We start from the raw sequence: 11,693 nt of genomic DNA on the forward strand, positions 1-11,693 counted from the left end.
GTTACTACATAATATACATAATAATATAATATATAACAGTATTATTCAATACAATAATAATTAGGATTATTACATTCCTCCATCCCTAGAATGAAATTATATTTAACAAAAAAATAAAAACTTAATTCTAGGACTAAGTCTATTACAATTATAATTTCATTCAATGATTAATATTCTTATAATAATTTTACTTAAGGGGATTCGATACCGTGATTTTCTGTTTTTGCCTAACACACGCGCGACATAGTATTTTAGACGTGTTTTTTGCCAAACATTCCATCTGATCTTTTGAAGCGATAAGAATTCTGAAAACAGATTTGAATTCGTCGTCAAGTCTACTTGAAATCGACTTTCCCACATTTTTGATATTATCCCCCAAATTCCAGAAAACGTCATATTAAAAAAGAGTATTTAAACATTTTTGTATTTCAATTTTTGGAGAAGCTAAAATCAAACAATCAAAATTGTGAGAAAGTCGATTTCAAGTAGACTTGACAACGAATTCAAATCTTTTTTCAGAATTCTCATCACTTCATTAGATCAATTGATATGTTTGGCAAAGAATCCGTCAAAAATCCTATGTCGCGCGTGTGTTAGACAAAAACAGAAAATCACGGTATGGAATCCCCTTAACTTCACACATCAGTCACTCTTATGGTGTCAAAGTGTACAAGATTGTAATCGCGCAATGGTACCGGAGGTAGTGTTGTATCCATACAATATTTTTTAATCATACCTACTACAAATAATTAAGATTACAAAAAGAATTACAATGCTATAAAATATATAATTATAATTTTTATGTTCTTCACGTACTGATATCGTTATTTATGTCATCCAAAGAGCTAGATATAGAATTCAAATCATGTAGTTTTTCAATATTCCCAATATTTTTAAACAATGGTATGATAAATGTAGCATCCTGCTCTAAATTTTTTTCCCCCGTAATTATTTTCGTTTCAGGTATCATATCTATTAATTTTGAATTTTGAACCGTTGTAAACGGGTGTAATATATTTTGACTCACATACCCTTTACATTGGTCCTTAATAATCCTGTTCCTACTATAGTTCTATGGTTTCAGTTTTCTCGTATACTCCCCACGTTAATACTATATTTTCTTTTTCTACTGTATATAGGTATCCACGTGTTCCTAAACTCTAATTTATGAAATATACTTCCATATAACTCAATATATATATATTTACACATTTGCGTTTTTTCCTTTGGTTTTGTGAATAACGCCATTTCACAGTTAGTGTTATAATTTTTAGAATGTACTGGTTGTATGGCACAACAGATAAAGTAATTAAGTATTTTTTTTACAAGTGTTTAATTGTTGTGGTGTAAAGGTCGTAAAATATTCATTCGAAGGGCTTATCGCAATCTAATCGTATATTATGTTCTATACGTTCGCGAACTATTTATTTTTAATCGGCATCGGAATCATACTATACAAATTAAAATTTTGTTGATCTACTAATGGTATTTTGATATTTAACATCAGTAATTGTTTTGAAACACAACACTGACCTCTGATAATTGATACAAATTATAAGGTTCAATATTGTCGATATCAATGGGCAATGATGTACCTTTAGGTAATGATAATTTAATTTCCTTCATGCTCTGGCATGTAATGCTTCGATCTATAAAACTCCCGAATGTATTTGACCTGCGCTAGCTAAATTTATCATTTCTGATATATAATTAGTGTGTGTTTATAATGTCTATAATTAGTCTATGAATATATGGACTATGGCGGGAATACTTCCAACATCAAAGTACTCGCCGAAGTTCGTATGTTAGGTACGAAAAATGGGCCTTCTCAAATAGGTCTATGGTGTATATTATGCGTTCGAAATCCGTCGTACAGTCTCGGCAATGTTTGTGTTTGGACACAGTGCAACGGCCATATTATTATGTCATATTATGACATATTAATTTAAAACACTAAAACCATGTTGTTTAGTTTATTAAGTTAAATAATAATTTATTAATTTAGATAATATATGCTATTGTGCACCACCCACTTTTAACACTCACGGGTCACGAGCCGCCACTGCAAGTAAGTAACCGCTCTAGGTCATTCAGTCATTGTACTTTGTAATAGGTAGGTACATACTATAGAAGTTATGCATAACATGTTACGATGCATTCTACACGTACGTTAAACGTATATATTACAATAGACTTTTTATTTCTTATAAATTTAACTTAAATTATTAATTTTAGATAATAAATTCAAAAACACTTTAATAGATATGTTAAATTTGAACACAATAATCATTGTATACAAAAACCGATTCTGAGTGAAGGCGGTCAGTAATATTTCTAAGTATGAGTGTATGATAATTACTTATGTTATGATATTATTGTGATCAAAATTAACACAACGCGTTTTAAGAGGACGCTACACCAGCATGTGCTGTCTCCGTCTTACTTAATGTACAATATAGCAAAAACTGCTTTGCGTGAGAAAGAACCGAGAAGGCTAAACTATGAAACTAGGTTTTCACCACATAAAAAAGAAAGCTTTGGCTGTGCAACGTTGGTTTTATTTTTTTGATATCATTTATTTGAAAAAAGTTTTTCTAGTTTGAAAAACACAAACAATAATGGTTTTTGAAACAGTAAGAACATAGACAAAAAATTATTATGTGAATTAATTTAATCAATATTGTATATGTGACAGAGAGAAAACTAATATTGTGCTGACATCCTCTTAATAAACAACATTATATTTTTCTGATATTTACTATAGAAAATAATTTAAGTTCATCACACGAAAGAAAATAACACGATAACTGATTAATAAGAAATACAAATTTAATTTTCTTATACATATTTTAAAAATAATATTTATTTTGGCAACGTAAAATATTTAAATGTTAAAAGAGTTGTATAAAATTAGTCGTAGAACCATCTTGCCACACAGGGTTATCAACAAGTTTTGCCCGACATAGTGGACATGTTTGTTCACGATCAAACCATTGGGCCACGCAAGCTTCGCAGAATATGTGTTGGCATTGCAACAAAACAGGTGTACCATACTCGTCATGGCATATTGGACAATTGTTGCCAGCTATAGTCAACTGCTCTTTACTCGGTGCTGAACCCAATACCTAAAATGTGCAATAAGGTTTTTTTTTAGGTGAGTTAACTTAAGAGGATGTTTGTTTTCTCTGTCTGATTCATGCTCAACATAGACAAAACAAATTTACGTGAATTAATTTAAACAATGTTGCAAATGTGACAGAGAGAAAACTAATATTGTGCTGACATCCTCTTAATAAACAACATTATATTTTTCTGATATTTATTATAGAAAATAATTTAAGTTCATCAAATGAAAGAAAATAATATGATAACTGATTAATAAGAAATACAAATTTAATTTATTTTTAAAATAATATTTAGTTGGGCAACTTAAAAATATTTGAATCATTATGTATTTTCTTTTTACCACTCTATAAAATACAACAGGCAAAGTAGGAAATTACTAGATTGTCTAGATAGTCTCTAGAGAAAAATAAAAAGTATTAATATTCCTTCAATTTGTATTTCTATAATATCTATAAAAACATTAAAAATTGGAGTACTGAGTTTGCAAGACTGAACGAAACATTTATAATTTGAGTATATTCACTTAATAATAATTTGTAAGAGCTTGGTTTCAGTATAAATAATAATTAATTATTTAGAATGCCACCAAAATCATAAAACAATGATATAAATATATTAATTAACTTACAACATTCTGAAGCAATTTGTATAAGGCTGTCCACCAGAGTTTCATACAACCCATTAAATTGGTACCTTTTGATACCATGTAAGCGGCAGATAAAAATACTCCAATCACCTTTTTCGGACCTTGATAAGATTCTAACATGTAATACAACCAAGGTTGGATCGGCACATAACACCGATATAATTGAGATGTAGCTTCAATGAACAGGTAAACTTTTCCCTAAACAAAAGTATAAGAATACATTTATTTATTTAAAATAGTAATAATTTACCTATTATGACTAATAATATAAAAATGTACGTACTCGTTTAATTGTTGGTAAAACCTTTATTGGCATCATGGCAACTATTATTTTAAAAATGATTGTTATTAATTTTAAAATGTAATCATCCGCTGCTATTGACCATAATAGATTGATAATTGTCAAGGACTGTGCAGAAGGAGGAATAAATATTAACCTAGAAGTATAAACATAATAAATCAATTTTACTATAGACATTGAGTTTCCTAATAATAAGTTACTAATTAAGATTTAATTTTTATATGAACTATAATTACCCAAAGTGTAAGACCATGTCGGTATAGAAGAAGTAGAATAGAAATATAGACATGGCCATATGACAAATAGCAAACAGCAAAAAGCTAACACTGCGCTGTGATTTTTTGGCCACCTCAAGCTTTACCATATTGTTGAAGTAACGAAATGAAAAAAAAAGTACCAAAAAGAATAGAATAGCTGTAATCACAAGATACAAGATACAAGCACGTTCATTAGTCAAACCTTCAGGCCATATATATTTTTAGTTATGCTTACACAAACAGTTGAACAGAGTAGCTATTTAAATTACCTGGAATATGGTCGAATACAGCTTTTGATAAAAGTATCAATAAGAATGGAATGTATTTAAGAGCTACACTCAGCATTTGAGCGATTTCTGGGTTGTGCTGAAGAGCATCTTCTTCGCTTTCTGGAAAACAATACAATTCAATGTTAATGAAATATAAGTGGGTACTAAAATGATGTTATAATTTTAACAATTTTGAATGGAATTATTCATGTAATCATGTTAACTATTAAGTTTAATAGTATTTTAAGAAAGTCTACTGGAAATATTTTAATCATGTACTTATACAATTATAAATATAAAAATAGTAATAGAGTAAACTGCAACAATATAATCTTTATAATATTATGATGTATACAGTGTTACATTAATAACGAATTATTCAACTCAAATGTATTATTAGTGTGTAACAACAAATAATTAATTACAAATAAATTTAAATAACAATACTTAAAAACAAATTTTATATTTTTATTTCAATAGGTAATATTTACTACATTGTCTACATCTGAAAGCATGTTGTTTGTATTGTACAATTTTATATTGAATAACTTTGTATTTCAAAATATCTAATATTTATCATTTTAAATATTTATATAAGTATTCTATAAAAAATTTGAAAATATTTAATTATTTATGTACTTAAAAATTTCATAACTATTGTTGAAACAAAATAAAATATTAAAAAATTTCAAATTAATATAAAAATGTAATAGTTTTATAATCACACAGGTACTTATTTAGTTTAATATTAATAATAGTTCTATATTAACGAATTACAAAGATTCTGCGAAATATAGCGATTGTATAATGCAAATGTACACGCGTTTACATGTTAATTTTTTTTTATAATGATATTGTAAATTTACTATAATATGTCAATAACATATTAAATATAATTTATAGTAGTAATTAACGTAACAATATTATGGATGTACCTAATACAATTTTGTATTTCTAAATATCTATTATTTCCCCATTTTAAATATTAATATAAATATTTTCTTAAGATAAAACAAAAATACTAAATAATTAGGGATAGTTAAGAAAAAAAATTTTAGTTGTTATTAAAAATTACCAAAACAATATTGAATACACTAATATTATGTAGGTATATTACTTAAAATTTAAATTAAATTAATAAGGTATTATTAGAATTAATGTATAATCCAAATAACTTACGGTTTTCATTGTTATCATTATTAGATCCATTAAGTGACGATCCTCCTGGACTTTGAGGCTGCTGTTCTACATGTAAATCTGAGCTCGATAAATTCATATCTATTACTACATCATTGTTTGGTTCAGTAAGTGATCCTTGAGTAGTCAAAGGCAGTCTTTGTGATACTGGAGTTGTTGCAACCGGTCTGACTTCTCCTATAAAATTCAATAGGATAAATTCTACTTTTAGATAATAATTCTTAATAAGTCAATATTATACTGATGATACCTGCAGTTATGAAGTTTTGGTCTTCTGTTTCTGTTATACTGGGTGGAGATAGAGGTAAGTGAGCAGATGAACTGGGACCAAGCAGTGGTGATCCAAGATCGGGGGTCGCGTGCCACTGTAATTATTGGTCGTAGTTCTTCAACTACGTTGTGCACGTTGCTTCGAAACATGGCTGAACCGTCAGCTACTCTAAGTCCTATTTGCATCATAAGATTAGCCGCAAGGCTCATACGACGACTAGCAACTGGCACTGCCGCTCTACACAAGCGTCTAGAGACAGAAAACGCCGAATGGCTGCAAGATGGCGGCCTTATGCTCTTATCAATCGTACCTCTTATCTTCACAAATATTTACCAGTATTATCACAGAATAGTATGTGATATTATCTCAAGAGATTATGAAATATTACAAACATTCATCGTTCATAAAAATAATTATAAAAAAATCATGTGAATAGTTATAAATTATAATTAAATGTCAATATTCAAATTGTTAAGTATAATAATATAGTTAGGTTCACATTAACTGTCATAATAATAATAAATAAAAATACACAACAAACAATGTCTTGTATAGTTACAATAATTATAAGAAAATGTCAACATTCAATGTTTGTCAATAATAAGGATACACTTATATTATTTTTTTTCGATTTTGTTCGGTACTGAAATAGTTGAAGTTTTTTTGTGTGTTTTTATCTTTTTAGTAGAAAAAAATCAATTATAACTGTAATAAAGTAGTATGTATAGTAGTAACTAGATAATTAAATACTATACTATATACTTTCATACAGCTATTTATAAAACATTTATTAGGAAAATGTTATAGCTCCATAACAGGGGTATGCAACTTTCTTATGTCAATAGCCAAAGAATAGCATCACAAACTTGGCAATTAAATAGCGTTCTTAATTAGGTAGGTGTGAGATGTTTCTAAAATTCTAGAAGTTTCTAAAATCACTAAAAACTCTACATGTCTTTTAAGCTTATATCATATATTTTATTAATAAAAGAGAAATATTCTAATTAGGAATGAGGATTGACAAATAACAATATTGTATACTTATTGCCACTGTAATTATTGGTCGTAGTTCTTCAACTACGTTGTGCACGTTGCTTCGAAACATGGCTGAACCGTCAGCTACTCTAAGTCCTATTTGCATCATAAGATTAGCCGCAAGGCTCATACGACGACTAGCAACTGGCACTGCCGCTCTACTATCTGTTTCCGATTTGTGAACGTTAAGACATTTGACAGTGTGTACGGACAAACTTATTTACGATTACCATTATCAGACGCTGCAGTATGTCTGTGAAGATAGCTCCGTCATAGTTAGCTCCTATACCACTGATAAGAGAATGGTTGATGCGCATCATACGGTTAATGGGGTTATAATATCTACAATAATTGGTGTTGTTGAATGGAACAACAAAGGAAGAATTAGACCTAGTTAAGTAAGAAGGAACTTTAAAATGAGTTAAAGAAAGAAGAGAGGAAGCATCCACACTTCCGTCAATCAGCTTTTGCAAAAATGTGTTTGAGTTTATTCATCACTGGCCTATAATCATGTGATGGATGTGGAATTTGCAAAATAAATGACGCCGAAGAACAAAAACACCTATATTATAAATTAATTAGAATGTCTAGTCAATATCACTGCATGATTTTTTTGATTATTTGAAAATATTATTTATAGTTATATATTTTAACTTATACTTACCATGTAAACGATAGTTACTTAATATTTCAAAATCAATCTTTAATTTCCTCTACAAACCATAGTGTCCAGAGACAAACCATTTCTTATACTTATTTAAATCATTAGTTTGGAAGGCCTAATTTTTTTATAATTGTATTATTATAATTAATCTGTAATTAATTTTTTTTTATAACACGAAATAACAATAAAATATATAGTAAATGAAATACAATTGTATATATGTATATTTACAGACAAATTATCTGAAGATGGAATTATCACAAAAAAAAGCTCCCAATTATTCAAGTAATAGGTACCTACATAATGTGTTTAAAATAATTATTTGCTTAGTTTTATGTCGTTCTATAATTTTATTGATGTATTATATTTATTATATTTATTGTAAAAATTACATACCTACCTAAACCAAAAGAATTTTAAAATCATCTTTATACCACTTATGTAACTTGCAAATACATTTATAATAAAAATATGATTGTAATTAAAATATAATCAACAAATATTTACATTAATTTGTTCATTTAAAAAAACAAAAGCTTGTTATGATATAATTCATTTATCTTGATTAATTCTTCATAAGTAACATTGTGATTCAATGTTCAATGAGTTTAAAATATTTATCATTTAACATTTAATCAACACAATGTTTAATAAATATAAGTGCCCCTTGCATAACTTATTTTTGTGCTATCTACATACTTATTAACATATTTACCTTCTCCCCCCAGCCATAACATATGTACACTACTGTTTAAAATTGTTTAGGTACATTATCATTATTTGCACATAAATTTGATATAATCATATAGGTTATTAAAATTATACCTTAACACTACTGTGATTACTCTTTTATAGTTATGATACTTGTTTATTATAACACAAATACTACCTTTATTAGGGGGTGAACCTTCTTTGGGTCAAGTGCCAACATTTTCAAATCAAGGTTTTAAAAATTGTTCACGGGTCCAAAGGAAATAATATTTTCTAAGGATAAAAATTTAAGTTACAGATTTATTAAATTTTTTTCTGTTGTCCATCAGTTTAAACCTGTGTATGGCTGTTATCCTACTATAAGTCCATACCCTATTATAACCAAAATGTTATAATTTTAATTTTTCACGTGCCATTGAAATTTCACCAACGTTCCACCTTTAGCACGTGTGCCGCAGGTTCGCCATCCCTGACCTATATGATATATTGTGGTTCACAATTTCAATTAGGTACTTATTTGTGCCAACAATATATTATTAATGCAAATTTCCAAATCCACCCATGAGGTATTGCATTTAGATTCGTTTCTTTTAAGTTTTTTTAGGCGGTAAAAAGATCCCCTGTAGGCCTAAAAACCCGCTATTCTTTTTTTTTACAGCTAAATTACATAACACACACATAATATGCATAGTAAACATTTTATATAGAATTTGCAATTTCATTATTAATTACTATCTTCCAATAGTTTTCCATGACAAACTCATTTTATCAATAAACCATAATACCTAATTATTATTAGCTAATATACTGCTTATAGAGTACATTGTAGACATATTCTTCTGAAAATAAAATTGAATATGAATGCCTTACATTTCCTTAAAATTAAATGAGTGGAATTATTGCAAACGCTTGAATGAACTCAAAGTTGGACAAATCAATTTTTAATTAGTTTAACCAACCAAAATTATACAAAAATAGTTTGAACTTTAAATATAAGTTAATTAAAAAAATAATTACTGTGATAATGTAAAATTGATATAAGATAATATACTTGGATAATTTTACTAATTTTTTTTCAAATTTAAAGTTTTATCCAACTTTAGTCATTTTCTATTTAAAATAAAAATAGTTTTAACAATTAATGACACTGTTATTTCCTCAAAACTTATTGAATGGAATTTAAAATCATGAGTTATCACTAAAACATAATTTTTTGAATAAATCTTGATGCTCATATTTCCTCAATACTAATTGAGTGGAATTTAAAAACAAAGAGTCATCGCATTAAATGTGATAGTTAATAAATAAAATACACCAAATTAATGTAAGAAACGTATGAATGTTATAACACAGACATTAATTATGTTTATAAGAATTTATTTTAGATAGTAGGACATTGATTTAGCACAGTCCACAAATCTAATCTGAGTTTTCAAATTCTTTTTGCTCAATTGCAGGTAAACATGAGATATGCAGCCATCTAGTACAAGACCCACACTGAACCATTGTACTATTGACTTCACAATTATAATTTTGTCTAAAACTTTTTTTTGAAAAAAATTTAAACATACATTTTTTCCGATTTCCTTTTACGGTTATAGTAGTCAATAATAACTAATAAGTAATAACTAATAAGTAATAACTAGGTAATAACCTTAGTCCTTACTTATATAGTTTATACTTTATATCATGCATAATACCATTGAGTACTATATAAATATATAATACACTTAAGGGGACGTTACAGTGACATATTTTGTTGTCTCCATCTTACATGTGCGTAACATAGCCAATTGTACAGCTCAGTAAAATACGTTTATCTCAGTTAGATTAAAAATTTGAGTGAATTGACCTCCTAATAAAAGTTTAAAGTTTTGTAGTAAACCGACAGTATTACTAATATTCTAAGTACATTCTCACGATAGGACAACAACAACAAGAAGGTTAACTACATCAACGATTCCAAGAACCACGTACAATGTACGTACCTAGAGTTTGACAGCGCAATTAAAAAACATTTTGCATTTACACAATAGTGCGAAAACAACCTATGAAAATAATCCGTGAGTGACAGTTTAATTTAAGGGATCACTACAGTTTTTTATCCAGGATTTTTGTTATATTTTAATTTTAAAGCGAGTATAATTATTTTAATATGTACATACAATTTACAATTTTAAAATACTCATCACTCGCTTTAAAATTAAAATATAACAAAAAGCCTATGATATGTCCTAGATAATTTTCTGTTATGTGTTAATACGGAGGCAACGCATGCGGGTATGGAGTACTCTTTTATTTAATTTATACAAATTGATGGGAGTGGTTATATGACATAATAATGGTATGATTGAAGTAACCAGTAGGCAGAAGCCACCCATTAGTGACTCTAGGCTAGTTGATTAATTTGTTTATATATATTTTTTACGTGCGTTAGATATTAAAGTTTTGCAAAAGGTCAAATGTTCAAATCATTCTTAACTAGAAAAAAAAAACGATTTTACGTGATTTAGTTTGGTCTATGTTGCGCGTGAGTCAGAGAGAGAAAACATATGGTGCGCTAATATCCTTTTAAGAGCGAAGCAGTGAAATTTGTAAATAATAATATAGAACATTTCTGTGCAATTGAATATTTTTTAATTTTCACATTTTTTGATTTTTGTCAGTAATCTTCACGAATCATAATAGTTTGAAATTAACGGCGAAATGTTTTTTTCATATTTCTGCATATTTAATGGTACTTATTCAATATTTTTGAATTTTTTACGTAATTCAAAATGTATTGATACCGAGTCAGACATTTTTTTAAAAAGGTATAATAATATAATATTTGGTCAAGTGGAAAAATATAAAATAAATTTTGTAGGCACTAAATAGCAATTTAATTAAAGATAAGTAAATAAATAAATAACCTAATCGATTACAGCGTAAACTTTTATGTCTAATCGTAATCGCTATTGCTAAAATATATTATATAAAATTTTCTTTCATATTTTTACATGTTTTTACGATTTTGATTGCATAAATCAATATTTTGATAATTTTTAGTGCATAAGAATCGCGCTCTAAATTAATATAATACATTGAAGATTATTCATCTTGTGTAATATTATGACGACGGGGCTCAAAAAATCTGAAAATACCTATATTAGGTATTTAGGTGAAAATTGACGTACCTATAACTTATAAATACTACAATAAATAATAAGAGCGTAA

The 11,693-nt window shown here is 27.7% G+C and overlaps 1 pseudogene; it reads right to left on the bottom strand.

The window, feature by feature from the left end:
- Positions 1-2,579: 2,579 nt before the first annotated feature.
- On the bottom strand, positions 2,580-6,312 carry LOC132936246 (RING finger and transmembrane domain-containing protein 2-like; annotated as a pseudogene).
- Between the last annotated feature and the right edge of the window lie 5,381 nt (positions 6,313-11,693).

The sequence above is a fragment of the Metopolophium dirhodum genome, chromosome 1 (assembly GCF_019925205.1).
Source record: "Metopolophium dirhodum isolate CAU chromosome 1, ASM1992520v1, whole genome shotgun sequence".
NCBI classification, from domain to species: Eukaryota; Metazoa; Arthropoda; class Insecta; order Hemiptera; family Aphididae; genus Metopolophium; species Metopolophium dirhodum.